This window comes from Rhynchophorus ferrugineus, unplaced genomic scaffold (genome assembly GCF_030347505.1).
Source record: "Rhynchophorus ferrugineus isolate W39M unplaced genomic scaffold, kcgeb_rfMv2 rfM5, whole genome shotgun sequence".
Lineage (NCBI taxonomy): Eukaryota > Metazoa > Arthropoda > Insecta > Coleoptera > Curculionidae > Rhynchophorus > Rhynchophorus ferrugineus.
Window position 1 is genome coordinate 27,291,967 of NW_027472584.1, and position 21,830 is coordinate 27,313,796.

At 30.5% G+C, this 21,830-nt stretch overlaps 1 protein-coding gene across 1 annotated transcript in view; it reads right to left on the reverse strand.

The window, feature by feature from the left end:
• LOC143197460 (uncharacterized) overlaps nucleotides 1-21,830 on the reverse strand; it is a 342,542-nt gene that overhangs the window by 130,613 nt on the left and 190,099 nt on the right. Inside the window, exon 3 of the mRNA XM_076405965.1 lies at nucleotides 5,706-5,745. The gene's annotated coding sequence lies outside the window, so the exon portion shown is untranslated. The remainder of the gene's footprint in view (nucleotides 1-5,705; nucleotides 5,746-21,830) is intronic.

Genomic DNA, 21,830 nt, shown 5'->3' on the forward strand with positions numbered 1-21,830 from the left:
TAGACATTTTTAAAATAGTAGAAGAATCGATGTATTCTTATTTCGATAAAATCATCGCGTGAAATTTTCTAATGAAACCAGAATTACACTTTTCGATTCCAAATGTCATCTGTCACAATAAAACTGCTGTTATAAATAATATGCCTGATATCTATATAAATGTTTTAATTAATATTACTTCGAAACAATTGAATAAATGGATACAGCAACAGCTTTTTTATCTTGTTCTTTTTTTTTCTGTAATTTTCTCTCAGTGAAATGTTGGAAACAATAGAAAAAACCTCAGGTATAAAAATGAGTCACATTATAAGGCATGTGGTGTATACGTCTCTATAATTGAGACCGGTCGCAGATAGTGTCTATTGCAAAATTTATCATTTACCTATCCTCGGGTGACATTTTAAAATAGAATGAATAAGAGTACAATCGTACACGTACAGGCGCATAAAAAAAATTCCCAATCAGATATGATATTTATGGGCTTCAATATAGTCATGTTTCCTGAAAAAATGCAGTTGTACATAAGCTTGGTTTTTTACAAATGTCTTTTTGTCACACACACACGCAGTTGATCATGTGAATGGTAATTCACATAAACTAGATTGGTTTCGTATTTCCTAGCGCGGCTTTTCTTGATATATATATATATATATATATATATATATATAACGTAAGTAATGTAAGAAGTATATTCTTTGTGATTTTGTTTTCATACAAAAAACAAGAACGAGTGATCGTGAGAGACAGAGCGAGAGAGCGAGAGAGAGCGAGAGAGAGCGAGAGAGAGCGAGAGAGAGCGAGAGAGAGCGAGAGAGAGCGAGAGAGAGCGAGAGAGAGCGAGAGAGAGCGAGAGAGAGAGAGAGAGAGAGAGAGAGAGAGAGAGAGAGCGAGAGAGAGAGAGAGAGAGAGAGAGAGAGAGAGAGAGAGAGAGAGAGAGAGAGAGAGAGAGAGAGAGAGAGAGAGAGAGAGAGAGAGAGAGAGAGAGAGAGATCGATATATCGATCTAGCGAGAGAGAGCGAGAGAGCGAGAGAGCGAGAGAGCGAGAGAGAGAGAGAGAGAGAGAGAGAGAGCGAGAGAGCGAGAGAGAGCGAGAGAGAGCGAGCGAGAGAGAGAGAGAGAGAGAGAGAGAGAGAGAGAGAGAGAGAGAGAGAGAGAGAGAGAGCGAGAGAGAGCGAGAGAGAGAGAGCGAGAGAGAGCGAGAGAGAGAGAGAGAGAGATCGATATATCGATCACTCGCTCTTTCTCTTTCTCTCTCTCTCTCTCTCTCGATCACTTGTTCTTGTATTTTGTCTGAAAACAAAATCACAAAGAATATACTTCTTACATTAGTTACATTATATATATATATATATATATATATATATATATATATATATATATATATATATATATATATATATATATATATATATGTATATATATATATTTTTTTATTTGCTTTATTGGGCACTGATCAATATTGAGATTTGACGATAGAATCGGTAGAGATATATCGAGGGCTTGTAGTATTTTTTCACTTTGGTGGTGGTTGTGTGAAAATTAGAAATATTGGGGATAATACATTTTAAAAGAAAAAGGCCAATTTCTTTTGAAGCGAGAAATTCAGTGGGTTTTCAGTTCACCGCCACAAAGAATCCACTCCCATTCGTTTCCGGTCGCTTCTTTGCCAAATAGTTCTTTTTATGCGTATTTGACACGATTTGAGACGAATTATACAGTGTGTCTGCGAAAGCTGGCGCCGCTCCAAACATATTTTTACTCGAAATCTCCTATTTCCATTTTAAATTTCGTTCCAAGCTCACAACAATAAGAAAAAACGCAAACAAACAGCTAAAATAAATCATATGTAACGTTATGCGAGTCAAAGAACAGTGAGAAACGACGAATTTATCATCGAAATTATTTAATTAGTTCTTGTCGTAAACTAAAGTAAATATTTAATATAAGGAGTCTAATTAACTCCGTCAATGATTCGGCTAATTTCTGCTGAGATGTAACATTCATTAATGGATCTATTTGACAGTCGGTATGTCGAATATAACGTCGTATAAACCGAAGCCAACGCGCACTGTTCTATATTGATTGCTTCATAGAAGTTAAGTAATATTAATGATCGACATGCTATAAAATTGAAAACTATCAAATCAATAAAATCAAAATTTATAATATATATATGAAATTATTTATGCAAAATTTAACGAGGAATTCAATGAACTTTATTGAATGACTTTTTATGAACATTATATTTTATTTATTTCTGTTAATTTTCAATCGAAAGTCTCACAATAGTCGTAGTTGCTAGTAGTAAAAATTAGGTTTTTTTATACAAAAAATAATATCCTAAAAGCTTATGTGTATTATCTTATATATTGGTTAAATCGCAAAATAAGTATTGTTTTCGTTAAATCCGCATATAAATATGTCTAAATCTATATTTAGAGTTTATTCTAAGATATAATGCTAGAAATAGTGACATTTTTGCACATTTTCCATTTTTGACATTTTGAGGCTTTTAACTCTAATGTAATTAATAGTCAAGTTATGCTAATGGAAATATGTATTTATGTAAAATGTTACGAGAAATTTGCTAGATCTAGTATATTTAGCTTATTTCTTTTTATTTTTGATAGTTTAGAATTTGTAGTTGGAATTAAGGTTTTACTACAAAAAATAGTATCCCAAACTTTATGGTATATTTTCTTATATATTGTTTATATCTCAAAATATATATTATTTTCGTTAAACACATATTAAGATACATCTGAATTCAAGTTCAGAGCTAATCCTAAGAGAGGAGAAGTTTTTCCATTTTTTCCATATATATACTCAGGAAAAATTGCGATTTTTGGCCATTTTCAGACTTTTGTCTGTAATGTATAGAACAGCAAAGATAAACTAATGAAATTATGCTCATTTATGTAAAATTTTACGACGAATTCGATAGATCAATTATATTTAACTTATATCTAATAGTTTCTAATTTTTAGCCAAAATTAAATTTTTACTACAAAAATTGATATCCATGAAACTATCGCATATTACATTGTATGTTGTTTACACCTCAAAATAAATGTTATTTTCGTTAAATACACATCAAAATACATCTGAATTCAAATTTAGAGCTTATTCTGAGAGATGAGCAATTTTTCCACTTTTTCCATATATATACTCAGGAAAAATTGCGATTTTTGGCCATTTTCAGACTTTTGTCTGTAATTTATATAACAGCAAAGATAAACTAATGAAATTATGCTCATTTATGTAAAATTTTACGACGAATTCGATAGATCAATTATATTTAACTTATATCTAATAGTTTCTAATTTTTAGCCAAAATTAAATTTTTACTACAAAAATTGATATCCATGAAACTATCGCATATTACATTGTATGTTGTTTATACCTCAAAATAAATATTATTTTCGTTAAATACACATCAAAATACATCTGAATTCAAATTTAGAGCTTATTCTGAGAGATGAGCAATTTTTCCACTTTTTCCATATATATTTTTCCATACTCAGGAAAAATTGCGATTTTTGGCCATTTTCAGACTTTTGTCTGTAATTTATATAACAGCAAAGATAAACTAATGAAATTATGCTCATTTATGTAAAATTTTACGACGAATTCGATAGATCAATTATATTTAACTTATATCTAATAGTTTCTAATTTTTAGCCAAAATTAATTTTTACTACAAAAATTGATATCCATGAAACTATCGCATATTACCTCGTATGTTATTTATACCCCAAAATAAATGTTATTTTCGTTAAATACACATCAACATACATCTAAATTCAATTTTAGGGCTTATTCTGAGAGATGAGTAATATTTCCATTATTTCCATATATATACTCAGGAAAAATTACAATTTTTGGTCATTTTCAGACTTTTATCTCCTATTTTATTAATCATAAAGATATATTAATGAAAACGTGACTGTTTATGTAAAATTTTATGGGGAATTTGATAAACCTATTATATTTAACTTATTTCTGATAGTTTAGAAATTGTAGTCAGAATTATGATTTTACTACAAAAAATAATATCCCAAATTTTGCATATATTTTCTTATATATTGTTTATATTTCGAAATAAATGTAATTTTCGTTAAATACGCATTAAAATACATCTAAATTCAACTTTAAGGTTTATTCTGAAAGATGAGCAATTTTTCCATTTTTTCCATATACTCAGGAAAAATTGTTATTTTTGGCTATTTTCAGACTTTTATATCTAATTTATTTGGTAGAAAAGATATACTAATAAAATTACGCTCATTTATATAAAATTTTACGATGAATTTGATAACGTTATTATATTTAAGTTATATTCTAATTCCAAGCCGATTCAAATGGATAAATCCTGAAAAAAAAATTGATAACAAAACAATTATGTGGTTAGAAATAAATTAGATAACAAATTATAAATGAATGAATATTTTGGGCATATATTATTAAAGGGCGTTATCTTGTTTAAAAAAAAAAACGAGTTATTTGTCCTGGAAAAATATATAAGGATTATAAATCAACTGTTGGGGCAAGGGATACGGTCAGTCTGGAATAGCCACATGGCATTTTATTATTCTGTCGATTTATTGTCACTTTTTTAAGCGAATATGCAGAATGGTATCTTTTTTTCACCAACCACATATATTTCATTTTGACAGTTCTTGTTTTAATATGTTAGGCGCCATATGATGTTCTATATTAACATCCTGTTTGATGTTTTCTCCTGCATCTATATCTATACACAGTATAAAACAAAGTCGCCTTTTCTGTCCCTATATCCCTGTGTGCGCTTAAATCTTTAAAACTACGCAACGGATTTTGATGCGGTTTTTTTCAATAGATAGAGTGATTCAAGAGGAAGGTTTATATGTATAATACATGCATAATATACTAAGGCAACATTGCTAATTTTAGAGGTTTCTAACGTGATGTCGTAAATTAACCTATTTTTTAGGCTTATTTAGCAATTAGCAAAAACGCTGCCTAACCCTACGAGTTAGATCAAATTAATGTACTACAGTATTGTACACCATAAAAAGGTCTACAAAAAAGTCCGCGATGGTATATGTTTATCTTTTAGGGATAACCCACATTAACCATTTTTATTGTTTACTTTTTACGTGAGAAAATGGCTTATTTACGAAGCTATTTTAAGCAATACGGCATTAATCCTTATCGAATTAAGTACCTTAAATACAGTGTGCAATTAATATAGATCAATATGGTTCCTTACAGCATGTAAATTAAACAAATATTTTCGGAGATATTACAAATTTAAAATTTGCGTTTAAAAATGTGTAATGTAATAAAAATTGTATGAATTTAGATATTCCAAAGATAGCAGGAAATCTTCATAGTAAGTATAGGGGAAGAGGAATTGTTTTACTCCAAATTTAATGCGTGCAGGCCAAGGGCAGTAATGAATGAACCAAAAATACTGGATCGATTTTAATCATGTTTTCATTGAGTGACATAGGCATATATACTTTATGCCCGTGCAAAGTCGGAGCGGGCCGCTATGTTTTTATATACAACGTTCATATTTTTTCTGTAGTGTATTTAATTTAGTATCAGCATTGCACCCGTGCGAAGCCGGGGCGGGTCGCTAGTATTTTTTTAAACCATCATATTAAACTAGGTTTATACCAAATAGTACCAAATGTAAATGTTGATATAAAGGACTTACCCATTTCAGTTGCGAGCTTACTGGCCATATAGCGTAATATCTGAAAGAATAAAAAATAGTTAAGAGCTTAATAAAAGTTAAGCAGGATTGTTAACGTACTATAAAGCAAAACGCAGCTGCAGCTTTATAGTTATAGCATCCACATTAGTTTATATTACTAGAAGTTTAATATTTTTTAATGTTGATAGGTTTATGTTAAATTTTATCGAAAGTCATCTACCAGGTGTACCGGAAAGTCGTTACCGGTTTCTTCGCAATAAACTACATTGACCATCTTTCAGGCAATTTATGGATGCCATCCCAAAAAAGAACTGTTTGTCCTTTAGGGTAAATTAGATGGCTACCCGCCCGTTTTCAACATCTGGGACAATATTTCTGGGTATTTTATAGACCGTTATTCCACTATGTAAAATTCGACATTCTTCAAGGTCGCTACAGTCCTTTGAGCAAAACCTTTCGTTGAGCTACTTCTTGGAAATTGATATGAAAAGTTGATAGTCAAACGGGGCAAGGTCTGGAGAGCACGGCTGCTACGATAATTTGTCACATTCAAGTGCTTTCAGCGCTTCCTTGACCGGGTTTTTCTTTATGAGACGTGCTGTAAATCACTGTACCGTGTCTTCTGGCCCATTATGGACGTATTGCAATGAATGTGTGGTTCAAATTGTTCATTTGTTATCGGTAGCGATAACTATTAATTGTTTCACTAGGTTTCAACAGGCCTGCGACCAAAACGATTTGGCCTCGGAATCGATTGGCCGGCATCACCAGATGATAACCACGATTTTTTCGTTTAGGTTTTCTAAAATAAATCCACTTTTCCTCACCCGTCACTATTCCGTGCAGAAATGACTTCCGGTCATACCTTTGAAGCAGCATATGTTTTTAAACTTAGAGCATGTTCACCCAAAGCCTTTATCAGCAAACAATGACCTTCAGCGGCTCTTTCATGCATGTTTTCAGGCACGAAATTTGATGTTTTCAAAGAAGCATAAATCTATGGCAGTGTTACTTTCGCCAAATATAACATGTATAGCTTTGAAGCTTTATGTCAGTAGAACAAAATGACATATGTCTCTAAATCATAACGTCGTCACTTAAGCCTAGCGATATCTGTTCTGGCTGAAAACACGATAATGACTTTCCGGTACACTTGATATTAACCTTTATATTTACGCCGTTCAGAACTATTCCGTAAGTTCCAGACGGTTGAGAACAAATTTATTAAACAAATCCCGTATTGAATTTTGTCTAAGCCATACTCTAACTTATTGCGGAGAAGTCAACAGTGTAGGAAAGTAATTAAGTAAAGTTCCGCAGACGAAAAACAAAATTAAACGTCAAATTTCAGCTTGTTTGCGGTGTTTGTTGTTGAATTGCAAGAAAAACAGATGTAATCACGTTGTCATCTTGATTGCATTTAAATTGACATACTTTTCTAGTTCATTTTGTCCCCTTTGTTTGCTTGGTTTATTCGCTGTCTAATTTGTAAAATTATATTTGAAATGGGAAATGAAAAATAGAGAGAATCAATTTTCTGAATTGTCACAGTCAATGTGAAATTATATATATTTACAGTGAAATTGTAAAAGATATCAATAGGTAAAACCCTAGGTAGTGTGAGTAATATTTTGGGTTTTACAAATCTGTGTACACTATACGTAATTATTTACACTATAGTAATTTCGTTTTTTTTCCTTGTAGTTTTTATATAATTACTTTTTGTCATAATTATCTCTTTTTAAAGCTATGTAAAATACATACGGGAATTAACTGAACTGTTGAAAACAATTTCTGCAGCTTCAGATCACATTCATAGCAAAAATTACAACAAATTACTGTGGCAAACTTCTGCCTACTTTAATGGCTATATGAATCACGATTGTAATTTGAGGCAATTTGCTGTTATTATGTCATAACTAAAAGAGAGATTAGAAAGGAGATTTGATAAGTTTTCTTGGAGCTCTCGTCTATCTAGGTCTATCTTCGCGTCATGCTATTATCTTAGTTACAAATACGTTGGTTGCCAGAAAGCATCACAACAGATGAGATTGAGAAAGTGGAGTTAGAATTAGTCAGTTTCCTAGATGATAAAAGGAACATTATTACCAACTTTGAACGCAATCCAATCAAACTGTGTTCATACAATATGACACAAGTTTGTGCTCATCAGGACTTGTTGAAATATTGTTTTCTTTCGCAGGTATACTTCATTCCGCAACAAGAGGCTGTTTGATAGTACCACTAAACATGTGTTGATGAAATTGAACAGTAACCAAGTGATGCAGATGATGGAGGACCATATATTTATTATTGATCAATTCTGGCACTTTTCTACAATCACCTAACTTCAGTTGCATTTATTTTTGACAGTATTGACATAATATAGAGTTGAATTAATGATTTGGCCAGGTTCGAACAGTTCATGATGAAGAATTCCTTTCCAGAACCACCAAACATTGGTAAATGGTTCAGGAGTAGAACCCATACCCCCAGTTGATGAAACCTGAATCAGTGAATTGAAGTCTGTATAATAAAATAACAGGTCAATTGAAAAGTCTCCGGCCTACCATAGTAAAACTTTTTTTTGGCAAAATTAGTTTTTTTATTCAACATAATTCCCTTCAAGGATGATACACTGATAATAGCGACCTTCCAATTTGTTGATGCCATTTTTGTAGTACGATTTGTTTTCTGCTTCAAAATAGGCCTCAGTTTCGGCGATCAAATCTTCATTTGACGAAAATTTCTTCCCAGCGAGAACTATTTTGAGACCTGAGAACAGGAAATCGTCGCTGGAGGTCTGATCTGGAGAATACGGTGGATGAGGAAGTAACTCAAAGCCCAATTCATGAATTCTTGTCATCGTTTTCACTGTCTTATGACACGGTGCGTTGTCTTGGTGAAGCAGCACTTTCCTTTTCTTCAAATGCGGCTGCTTTCCGGCGATTTCGTGTTTCAAACGGTCCAATTTTTCAAGGTAGTCAATGAGAATTGTTCTATGCGCATCCCAAAATACAGACGCTATAACCTTGCCAGCCGACTGTTACGTTTTCCCAGGGTTTGGAGCGGAGTGAAATGATGAAGCTATGTTTCGTCCATTGTCACATATCGACGCAAAAGCTCGGGTTTATTACGCTTGATCATCTTCAAACACTGATCCGAATCATCAACTCGTCGTTGTTTTTGGTCAAAAGTGAGCTCGCGCGGCTCCCACTTTGCACAGAGCTTTCTCATACCCAAATATTCGTGAATGATATGATGTACACGTTCAGTTGATACCTTTAGAGTGCCTGCTATTTCATTCAACTTCAATTTACGGTCATTCAAAATCATTTTGTGGATTTTTTAAATGTTTTCAGCGGTAACAAACTCTTTTGGCTGTCCACAGCGTTCACCGTCTTCAGTGCTCATTTCACCACGTTTAAACTTAGCATACCAATCCTTGATGGTTGAATTTCCTGGGGCAGTGTCCGGATACTCGGCATCAAGGCATCAAGTTTTTGCTTCAACTGTATTTTTTCCCTTCAAAAAGCAATATTTTTCAACACGCGAAATTCCTTTCCATCCATTTTTTTCAGAATAGCAAAAGTTGCTTCATTTAAAATGTTATAACTCACAAACTAATGATCCGACAGCTGTCAAATTTATACACGCATCTTTTGAGGGTTAGGGCTAACTAAAAGACATATGGATTCTAGTAACAGCCTCTATGTGTCAGGTAGGGGACTTTTCAATTGACCTGTTATATTCAAAAACCGAAAGTGTTTTTTTTCTTGAACTACTTAACGACAAAACGTATGCACTCTATAAAATGTACCGCGAAAAATAAAAATTGCACTTCTGGAGGGTAATTGAGTCTAAAATCTGTTGTGTATATTATAGTGTGAAGTAGTTTTAAATATTCAACGCGTATGCAGATTAAAAATTGTAACAAGTTAAATCCATTAAACGTTAAATTATGATTGATCTAGAAAGGTAATTTTTATCAAAACATGTAACGTTTTAAATAAAGTTGTACCAACCACACATTTAAGCGGTTATATTTGAATATGCCAATCCTCCTTTTTTATATTTCGCCTTGATATTTCTCTCCCCCATCCCCCGCCGCCATTCTGATTACGTGATTGATGATTTTCAGACGTTAAAATGCATATCAGTGTCTATATTTATTCAAAGGCTGAGTCAACACGACATTTGGATGGTGATATGAGAAATTTAACCCCTCGCGCATTACAGAATATCTATATTTTTAAATAGTAAAAAGATCCATTTTGGCTTTCATTAAAAAGGCATTAAAGTTTGACGAGTTCTCCCCATCGAAATTTTTAATGTTAATTAGATTTATGGTTTAAAAAAGTCATTAAAACATTATTTACGGTGACGTTGTATTTTTAGTTTAGTTTATTATGTTACATCCAAACATTATTTGGGGAGTGAAAAAATTGTTGTTCTCTCATATAATGCTTTATTTTTATTAATTTTATACTGACAACTGTTATATTTTAATAATAGTCTCATTAATTTTGATAGAATGAAATGATTCCAATATATTAACAACAAATATATAACAATATATACAACTTATAACTCAGCAGAGTCAGCAACTATATTGCGATTCGTTGATTAACTTTCGTTTATGCTGCAAGATCTGTAACAATTTATAGCTCAGTAGATTTAAGATCTTCAGTTAGTTGTCAAACTGTTTTGCTTCTTATTTTTGGGTGGCAATATTTTAATAATAATTTCACATTAATTTTCAAGTAAAAATTGTGATTCCAATATATCGGGATTCGTTAATTTAGGTTTCGTTTATGTTGTAAGATCTGAAACAATTTATAGCTCAATAGATTTAAGATCTTCAGTTATTTGTCAAACTGTTTTGCTTCTTATTTTTGGGTGGCAATATTTTAATAATAATTTCACATTAATTTTCAAGTAAAAATTGTGATTCCAATATATCGGGATTCGTTAATTTAGGTTTTGTTTATGCTGCAAGATCTGAAACAATTTATAGCTCAATAGATTTAAGATCTTCAGTTATTTGTCAAACTGTTTTGCTTCTTATTTTTGGGTGGCAATATTTTAATAATAATTTCACATTAATTTTCAAGTAAAAATTGTGATTCCAATATATCGGGATTCGTTAATTTAGGTTTCGTTTATGTTGTAAGATCTGAAACAATTTATGGGTCAATAGAATTGAGACTTATAAGACAGTGATTGTCTAGAGATGGATATAACTTTATGTTTTGACATTTTATGTTTGCTCTGCTACAAGAAGAAATGTATCGGAAAAAGTCAGTGGCGTACACGTAATTTTAATTGATTTATTTTTCCTTCTAATGGGTTGGCGAAAAATAATTTCGTTTTTTCTCATGTATTATATAGATTACTCGTAGTTTGAGGCAAAGCAAAGGGAAATATTAAAATGTATCTCGGGATATTAACAAGGAAAAAAATTAAATGAGATAAATTTGGCCGGGAATCTCAATATTGAAATCACAATAAAGTAAATAAATAATGCTAGTTAAATATTTAGAATGTTTTATGGTATTTTACCATTAAAATAATCTATTTCTACTGTTTGTTAAATATTAGTATTTGAATAAAATATTGCAACGGTTGTAGCAAAATGTTACGTTTTATTTCAGTAACATAATTGTTTCTAATTCCAGTGTAGTTAATGTCCTTTTACTGTTTTACATAGGTCGAGATAATAAATATGTATAGCTGGGTAAACCCGTTTGACCCGCTCTTGTTTTAATCAAGTGCAATCCTCTCTACAATCTGGCCAATTACCAATCCTAGTCCCTTGAAACCATCCGGATTCATCGTTGGGGGCCATCAACTCCTCTGTTTTCCACCAAAAAATATTGCCTTTTTATCGTACACATAACAGATTGATCTCCTTCCCAAATTGCTTTTTACGACTTTTCATAATACGAACGGAGCCCATATACAACAACTATATTTTCTTTCAAACATCTCGAACAAATCTTTTAAATTGAATCGACATAATGATGTGCTAAATTTCCCATTCTTTTATTTTACGATCACCATTTTATTAATACAATCTATTAAGGGGTAGTTTGAATTTTATTTTAAACAGATTAATTACTTTATAGCATATTGGGTTAACGGCTCTTATTTTATTTCCGTAAATATTTGTATATAAGGCATTACGCAATACAATATTCGGACTTTTTTTTACTCTTATATAAATAAAGGTATGGTATTGAAAATGTCATGATTCACGTAAAATGTGATGGTGAATTTGGTTTTATATAATTTACAGTATTTTAAAAGATATAGATGAAATGAGTTGTTAGCTGAAAATTGCAAGAATAATATTTGTTCTAATATTTCAAAAACAGTTAGTTATTTATAAAATCTGATGATTTTATCGATTTTTTCACCACAATATTGACCTACTATGCGAGTTTTAGAAAAATTTGAGACCTGAAATTTTTTTGCACCTTTTCCATATATAATACTTAGGAAAAATTGCGATTTTTGGCAATTTTTAGACTTTTTCTATAACTCTTATATAAATAAAGATATATTATTAAAAATATCAGGGTTGATGTAAAAGGTGATTGTAAATTTGATGGTAAAGTTGGTTTTCTGTAACTTACAGTATTTTAACAGATATGAATGTAATGATTTGTTAGCTGAAAATTGCAAAAATAATATTTCCACTAATATCTTAAAAACAGTTAGATATTTATAAAAACTGATCATTTTATCGATTTTTTCACCACAATACTGACTTACTATGAGAGTTTTAGAAAAATCTGAGATTTGAAAATTTTTTTGTATATTTTCCGTATATATACTCAGGAAAAAATGGGATTTTTGACCATTTTCAGAGTTTTTTCTATAATTCTTATATAAATAAAGATATGTTATTGAAATTATCAGGATTGATGTAAAATGTGATGGTGCATTTGACGTTAAAGTTGGTTTTCTATAATTTGCGGTATTTTAAAAGATATTAAGATAGAAAATATTTCAATATCACATCTGTCAAATAAAATAAAACTAATTAATAAATGAACATTATCTACAAACTTGAAATTTTTATTTAAGATGGACTCTTGTATATACACGCCAGTAGCTATTATAAAAAAATCATTTTTAGCAGAGTTCTTATTTAATTTCGCGTTAATAGAAGGTGCTCGCCTCTTGTTCGACGAACAATTAAGAATTGATTGAAAGTAATCGGAAGTATGGTCGTTTTGGCACTCTCGAAGAGACTCGACAGGCCCCATTCTTAAAAAATCGTGCCATATCTCGTTTGAAAATACCAAGTTAATGATGGCAAAACGCAGTTCTGGAGTGTTTCCTCATTTTTTTCCTCCCTCTGTCTCTCTCATCCCCACCGCCTCGTTCTATCCAGAACAAGGGAAAACCGATAAATCAAATTTCGAACATTATAAAAGGAAAATAACTTCTTAACAGTTTTTTCCTCTTCTTATTGGCTTTAAAATTAAAATTTATAACATTTATAAGGGATGTGAGTTAATTTTAAGTTGTTTTGCTCATCATTTATCTGTCTCTATCTTTAAACTTACTTAATTCTTTGTCTCTGATCAAAAATAAATGTTTTATTTAGTAATGTACACAATTTTGGAATCTATTTCTTATAAATAGTACCGCCCCCCTCGTGTATGCTGCATTTGCGCCGTAAGCTACACAAATATAGATTTTCTTATGAGACACCTTGTAATTTAAATGAAATATGATGAATGGAAAAAATATACCCAATTTTATCTTATGCAGATTATTTCCCTGGGTTTATGTCAAATCTCTGATGATAATAAAATGTGATTACAAGATAATGTGACTAAATTTCGAGGGATAATTCAACTATTCCTTTCGAGATTCTGTCATTTGTTTTTTTCTGTCTTTCTGCATTCTATACATTTTCTTATGAGACACCTTGTATTGTAAATGAAGCATAATGAAACGAAAGAAGTATATTCATTTTATCTTGTCTCCATTTCTATAAAATGTGTGATTTTGTGAAATGGGGTATAATGATTACCAATACCATTTAAACTACTTGCATTCTATAAATTTTCTTAGGAAACACATTCTATTTTGAATGAAAATTGATAAAAGGAAACCGATTTTATCTTGTCCAAGTTGATTCCGACGGATAATTCAACCATTGCTTTTGAGCTTCTGTCATTTCTGCATTATATACATTTTCTTATGAGACACATTGTATTTTCAATGAAATTTGATGAAAGAATAGAAGTATATCCAATTTTTTCCTGTCTAATTAAGCTATCTGATATAAATTTAAATTTCTGGTAATAATAACCTCATTTAGGTAGAGACTGTAAATTAATTTTAAGGGATTGTTCTGTCGGATGAAATTTGATGTTAGAAGAAAGTTTTTAATTGATTTTCACCTTTTCTGATTAGAGTGGTTTAAATTTATATTCCTGGTAAAGAGAATCTGTGAAAAGAAAACGCAGTAGTAGATCTTTTAGTTGATTGGAAACTAAATTTACAGAACATGAAAGAACGAAATCAATTTATAAACATTTGAAAGCTCGGCCGCTTCCATTTATACATGATTATTTTATAGAAAAGTAATAAGTAAGTTGAAACGTAGTAATTTAAAACGAAGACCCCTCGAAAGAAACTTCTTTATTATGTTTGGCGTTTTCGGTTTAATTCTCGTACCTCTGTTATTACGGCAAATAGGACTGGTATATTACTTGAACTGAGAAGCAAGCCGAGCTTTGAGAGCATCTGTTTTATATTACCTACAATAAAGTCTAATTTCACACACTTCATCTCTATTCAACCAGAAATGAGAAAACATTGCTGGTAGTTATTTTTTGAATTACCCTATTATTGTGTGTTATTACCTCATTACATGAAATGGTCACATTTATTTATTATCCATTTCTGACGACTCTACACTTTCCTTTGTTTTGTTTTCCTTCGAATGTTCGCCAACTATGTCATTTCGTCAAGAATTACGTTTTAAATTTACAAAAGGTATAAATAAGTTATTTTACTCGAAGTATTGTCCATCGATAGTCGCTGCTTTTTCCCATCTTATTAGGCAATTTACGTATTTCATCTCAAAAGAACGGTCTGTCTTTTGAAGATCACAATCGACCAATTTTTTGGTACCCTCATAAGCAGTGAGGCGTTCATCAAATGGATCATATGTCGGAATAATCAGTAATCAGAAGAAGCAAGGTCTGGAGAATACTAAGCCTGGTGTAGAAATTTCCATTTTAATGTTTTATAAACTAAAATTGTTTTATAAAAAGACATAGAGCGCATGATAAAAACAAATACCTACAATAAAGTCTAATTTCACACACTTCATCTCTATTCAACCAGAAATGAGAAAACATTGCTGGTAGTTATTTTTTGAATTACCCTATTATTGTGTGTTATTACCTCATTACATGAAATTGTCACATTTATTTATTATCCATTTCTGACGACTCTACACATTTCTTTGTTTTGTTTTCCTTCGAATGTTCGCCAACTATGTCATTTCGTCAAGAATTACGTTTTAAATTTACAAAAGGTATAAATAAGTTATTTTACTCGAAGTATTGTCCATCGATAGTCGCTGCTTTTTCCCATCTTATTAGGCAATTTACGTATTTCATCTCAAAAGAACGGTGTGTCTTTTGAAGATCGCAATCGACCAATTTTTTGGTACCCTTATAAGCAGAGAGGCGTTCATCAGATGGATCATATGTCGGAATAATCAGTAATCAGAAGAAGCAAAGTCTGGAGAATACTAAGGCTGGTGTAGAAATTTCCATTTTAATGTTTTATAAACTAAGATTGTTTTATAAAAAGACATAGAGCGCATGATAAAAGAAATCGAATATTTATAATTTAGTAAAAAAAATTCGTAAGAAAAAGAGGCGTTTTAAAATTTTGAAGTAAATAATCGCCGTAAACCCGAAAACGATAAAAATGTATAAAACTGGCAAGTTATGAGGGAACTCTCCCTTTCCCGTAATGTAAATCAGAGTGTGGAAAACTAAATCGTAATAAATGAGTGGGAAAGTGATATATGAAGTGGAGTCTCTCTAGCGCAAACCGAAAGATCGGCGAAACTTTTTATTTAATGTCGTCGACAGTGAACACAAACAGAAATATAAATCATAATATCACCATCAAGACCACTTTTGATTTCCCAGTTTACTTTTCGAACGATTTCACTATTATAACTCAACGAATATTGTTCGTCGAACTAAGTTCGTAAAGGACGCGACAAAGCTATAACACAGCCATTGTTTACACCTGTCAGTTATGAATGTTGTGTTTCGTTCTCGTCACTTCCTCTCGTATGTTCCTTCTAAATATTTTTCTGTTTCTGTTTCGAATCTGAACAGTTAAAAGCACGCCATGCCTGCCAATTCGGGTCGGTTATTTATCGGTATTACAGTTTATATGTTTAATAACTATTTCTAATTATTTTTATTAATAATTATTCCTAATTGTTACTCCTAATATGATTCCTAATTACATTCTTAGTTATTTTTTTTTATTATCATTCCTAATTATTTTAAAGTTTTATTTTGAAAATATAAATTACTTAGAGGAATTAACTAGTCCTTTATTAGCTTTCTAGGCATTGCGACAAAGCTATAAAACAGCCATTGTTTACACCTGTCAGTTATGAATGTTGTGTTTCGTTCTCGTCACTTCCTCTCGTCTGTTCCTTCTAAATATTTTTCTGTTTCTGTTTCGAAACTGAATAGTTAAAAGCACGTCATGCCTGCCAATTCGGGTCGGCTATTTATCGGTATTACAGTTTATATGTTTGATAACTATTTCTAATTATTTTTATTAATACTTGTTCCTAATTGTTATTCCTAATATGATTCCTAATTACATTCTTAGTTATTTTTTCTTATTATCATTCATAATTATTTTAATGTTTTATTTTGAAAATATAAATTAGTTAGAGGAATTAACTAGTCCTTTATTAGCTTTCTAGGCATTGCGACAAAGCTATAAAACAGCCATTGTTTACACCTGTCAGTTATGAATGTTGTCTTTCGTTCTCGCCACTTCCTTTAGTCTGTTCCTTCTAAATATTTTTCTGTTTCTGTTTCGAAACTAAACAGTTAAAACAACAGTTAAAACAGTTAAACAGTTAAAAGTAATTGTTATTCCCAATTACTACTAATACATATGATTCCTAATTACAATCTTAGTTATTTTTTTTTATCATCATTCCTAATTACCTTAACGTTTAATTTTGAAAAGATAAAATAGTTAGAGGAATTAACTAGTCCTTTATTAGCTTCATAGACATTGCGACAAAGCTATAAAACAGCCATTGTTTACACCTGTTAGTTATGAATGTTGTCTTTCGTTCTCGCCACTTCCTCTAGTCGGTTCCTTGTAAATATTTTTGCGTTTCTGTTTGGAAACTAAACAGTTAAAAGCACGTCGTATCTGCCAATTCGGGTCGGTTATTTATCGGTACTACAGTTTATATGTTTAATAACTATTTCTAATTATATTTATTAACAATTATTCCTAATTAATATTGTTATTCCCAATTATTATTAGTAAATATAATTCTTAATTATATTTTTAATTATTTCTTCTTATCATTATTAATAATTAATTTATTCTAATAACTTTAATGTTTTATTTTTTAAAGATAAATTTGTTAGAGGACTTTATTAGCTTTGTAGAAAACGTCACAAAGCTATAAAACAACCATTGTTTACACCTGTCAGTTATGAATGTTGAATATATATATATATATACATATATATATATATATATATATATATATATATATATATATACATATATATATATATATATATATATATATATATATATATATATATACATATATATATATATATATATATATATATATATATACATATATATATATATATATATATATATATATATATATATATATATATATATATATATATATATATACTTTTAACAGCTGAAAATAACTAAACACTACTAGTTATAGCTATAAAATCTATAACAAGCTCATTGCGTACACCTGTATTTCATTAGCAACACTTTCCTTAATCTATTCCTTCTAAACATCTTGATTTCGAAACTAAACAATTAATGGTCCGTTATGTCTGGCCATTTCTAATTATTATTCTTCATTGTTACTAATACATATTATTCCTACTAATTACCAATCCTAATAACTATTTCTAATTGTTACTACCAATAATTATTCCTAATATTTATTCCTAATCAAATTATTATTATTTTTCAAATTATTTTAACTCAAAATCTTTACTAGATTCTTAATCGATGTAATTTGAGATACAATACGATATGTGACAATGAAATACATCTTCGAATATCGAATATTTACGAAAATATCGACAAGTTGTTTTTGATATTATCTATTATTAAGATATTTTGTTTCCTATACTATAGTTTACTGAAGTGAACTTCAATATGGATAATTTTAGTCTTATCGATATTACCCAATTACTCGTCTAATTTACAAACCCAGATAACAACTTTAGAATTATTGTTTAAGTTTTGCTATCGAACAAAAGCTATAAATTACACCATCTACATAGAGCTAATGTTGCAATAAGTCAACTTTGTCAAGCGCTAGCAATTTCAAGTAGGTATTATTCAATTATCATTGTCATACGACCTTTGTTTAGATTGTTCGGTTTCCACAAAGCATAAACTGGGTTAGTACAGTCATCTTCGCACTATTTGTCTTAAGCTAATAGCAGACCACAGTTTTATACCGTTAGGTTACCGCTACTCATCCATCTATTTATTTAATACAACCCTTTATTATGTCGAAATATTAATTTCGACATAGAAAGGGAATAGGATTTTCGTAATTTAAAATTTCTCAGTGATTTATTACAGTTTACAATTATATTTTAAGGCCATTTGCAGTAAATAAAATGTATATAAGAGTTATTTCATTCTTATTAATTAAATATATTATATTATATAGTGTAAGTTATATTATAATTGTTACTAATTATTGTTAATTGCTACTTCTAATAACTATTTCTAATCGTTATTAATAATTAAACTAATCTAATTTTTTCTTGTTTTGATTTTGCGTTTTTTTTAATGAGAAAATATAAATGAGCTAGATAAATACCAGGTGTACCGGAAAGTCATTACCGGTTTATCTAACAGATGTCGTTAGGCTTAAGTATGGAATGTTATGATTTGATACATATGTCATTTAACAGATGCTAATTATGAGACGCACATTTGCATTTTTGACATTCACGAATTTTTTGCCCGACCAAGATATATGCTGCCGAAATCCATCGGGTACTTTTAAAAACTAATGATGATGCTATATCGATATATTTCCATTGTTGGTTTTGGTTTCAATAATTTAAAAGTGGTGATTGAACTTGAAGGAACTAGCCTAGCTTAAACTTTCGAAGAACTTTCAGATGTCTTAGCAGTCAATGAATCAACTAATTCCAGAAGTTTACAAGTTATGGAAAAGATACAAAAAGGAAAAAATGCTTCAATATTGGGATTTCATTGTTTACCAGGCAAATCTGGAGGAGTTTTCTGTGGTGTATGATAACTGAGGATGAATAACGGATCTAATATGACAGTGCCAAGTGGACAAATCATGAGTTAGTTCAGGAGAACCTTTCCCTTCTACACTGAGGTTCATGCACCGTATATATAGCCAGATCAGTTACAAAGACCGAATGAAACTGTTACTCCAGATGTTTAGTGAAGTGAAATGAATATTTTAAATGATGCATATTTGTGAGAAAAGTTCAGATATAGAGACTAACAGATGCAAAGTCCTGTTCAAGGTTCCTCAAACTCTGCTGCAACCAGCTTCGTTGGCGCAGTGATCAAGGCGACAGGACGGTCCTCCTACTGTTGCGATAGTCGTTGCGTAGAATCGTACTGGGGTATGGATGTACTTTATGTTTGTGATTGTAATTATAAATGTCTTTCGGCAAGGAATAACGATCTCAGTAACGCCAGTAACCAGGCTGGGTAAGATCGGATGTCTTTTGGGATGGTCTCTAAGTTGGTCGCTGGTCAGTGCGTAGGTTTTACGCCGAGAACCGTGGTTCGGAGCCCACGTTAAATTGTAGGTCCAGTCCAGATAAACCTTCGTTGGCAAAATGGAGTCTATAAAATATTTTTAAAAAATTCTGCTGCAGTTGTTATATATAGCACTAACTTTTCTCGATAAAGGCTTTTCTAAAGCACATACATCTAATATAAATTATATTTAGTTAAACACGTTTTCAGTTTGGTTAAATTTACTATGATAATTGGGCATTCCTTGGTATTCACACAGGACTAAGCTTGGTTTCAAATAAAATACAAGTATGTTTTCATTTCTACACAAATGAAAATTTATTTTGTACAAAATTAAGTACAATTACATATAGCCCACAAGTATAAAAGTAGTTTCGTGTCTTAAACAACAAGAAAAACGTTACATTTATGTATAAGAGCGTAAAAAAGTGTTAAAATGAAATTGATTAAAACGTATAAAAGTAAAAGATTAAAAGACAATGTGAACATTTTCAACTGGGTAAAATTATAAGAGATGGCGGAAGGTATTAAAAGCTTTTAATTTAGCTTTTCCTTTCCAGTTTGTCCGGTAGCGCTTTTGACAATGAACCCTATCCAGTCCGATATTTTTATCTCGCCAGAACATTGAGAAGATCCAGCCGGAATACATTTTAACGTTTCGAAAACTCGGCTCTGTCAGTCGAAAATGAAATTCAAATACTTTTTCAATATCGCCCGAGATGGTAACGTGCACTGTTGTGAAAACAAACTACTTATCCAAATGGTTGGATTCAAGAAAGGACTTTGCCAGATTCGATTTTTATTATTCCACTGCTCTGGTAATAGCTTGGTCGTATAGTTGCCGAACTATTGATCGTTATTTACGTTCAACGGTCGACTTATTTGATTTCTGATCTCAATTTTACAATGAATGTTTCTCATTTCCTTTTAAATTCACTAGTATTACATGTATACTATAAATATTATTAAGTTGTATTAATATAAAAAATAATTAATGTATAACAGTTCACTTACAAGAGAGACCAATTTTGATAAAGGCATTTTGTTTTGATATTCATGAAAATAAAAACAAAATTAAAAACAAAAATGATAGATTATAAGATAAAGGAATTAAAAGAATAAAAGAACAAAGTTTAAAACTTCACTTTTAAAATTTTGATATCCATAAAGTTATATTATTGCAAATATCAGGGTTTATGAAAAATGTGATGGTCAATTTGATGGTAAACTTGGTTTCATAGCGTTTACAGTATGTTAAAAGATATTGATATAATAAGCTAATTCATATGCAAGAATAAAGTTAAAAATTGCAAAAATAATATTTCAAAAACATTTAGTTACATACTAAAACTAATGAATTTATCGGTTTTAACACCCTAATATTGACTTACTATGAAAGTTTTATATACTTATGAGACCTAAATATTTTTTGCACTTTTTCCATAAATTTCCATTCAAGAAAAATTGCGATTTTTGGTCATTTTCGGAGTTTTCTTTGTAACTATTTTTAAAGTAAAGATATATTGTAGAAAATATCACTACATATGTAAAATTTCATAGTCATTTCAATGATAAGGTTAGTTTTATATAATTTACAATATTTTAAAAAATATTGAGATTATAACTTTTTAGCTGAAAATTGGGAACAATATATTTCTTCCCATATTTCAAAAACATTTAGTTATATACTAAAACTAATGATTTTGTCGGTTTTTACACCCTAACATTGACCTATTATGAAAATTTTATATAATTCTGGGACCTAAATATTTTTTGCACTTTTTCCATATATATACTCAGGAAAAATTGCGATTTTTGGTCATTTTCAGAATTTTCTTTGTAACTGTTCTTAAAATAAAGATATATTGTAGAAAATATCACTACATATGTAAAATTTGATAGTCATTTCGATGATAGTTTTATATAATTTACAATATTTTAAAAAATATTGAGATTATAACTTTTTAGCTGAAAATTGGGAACAATATATTTCTTCCCATATTTCAAAAACATTTAGTTATATACTAAAACTAATGATTTTATCGGTTTTTACAC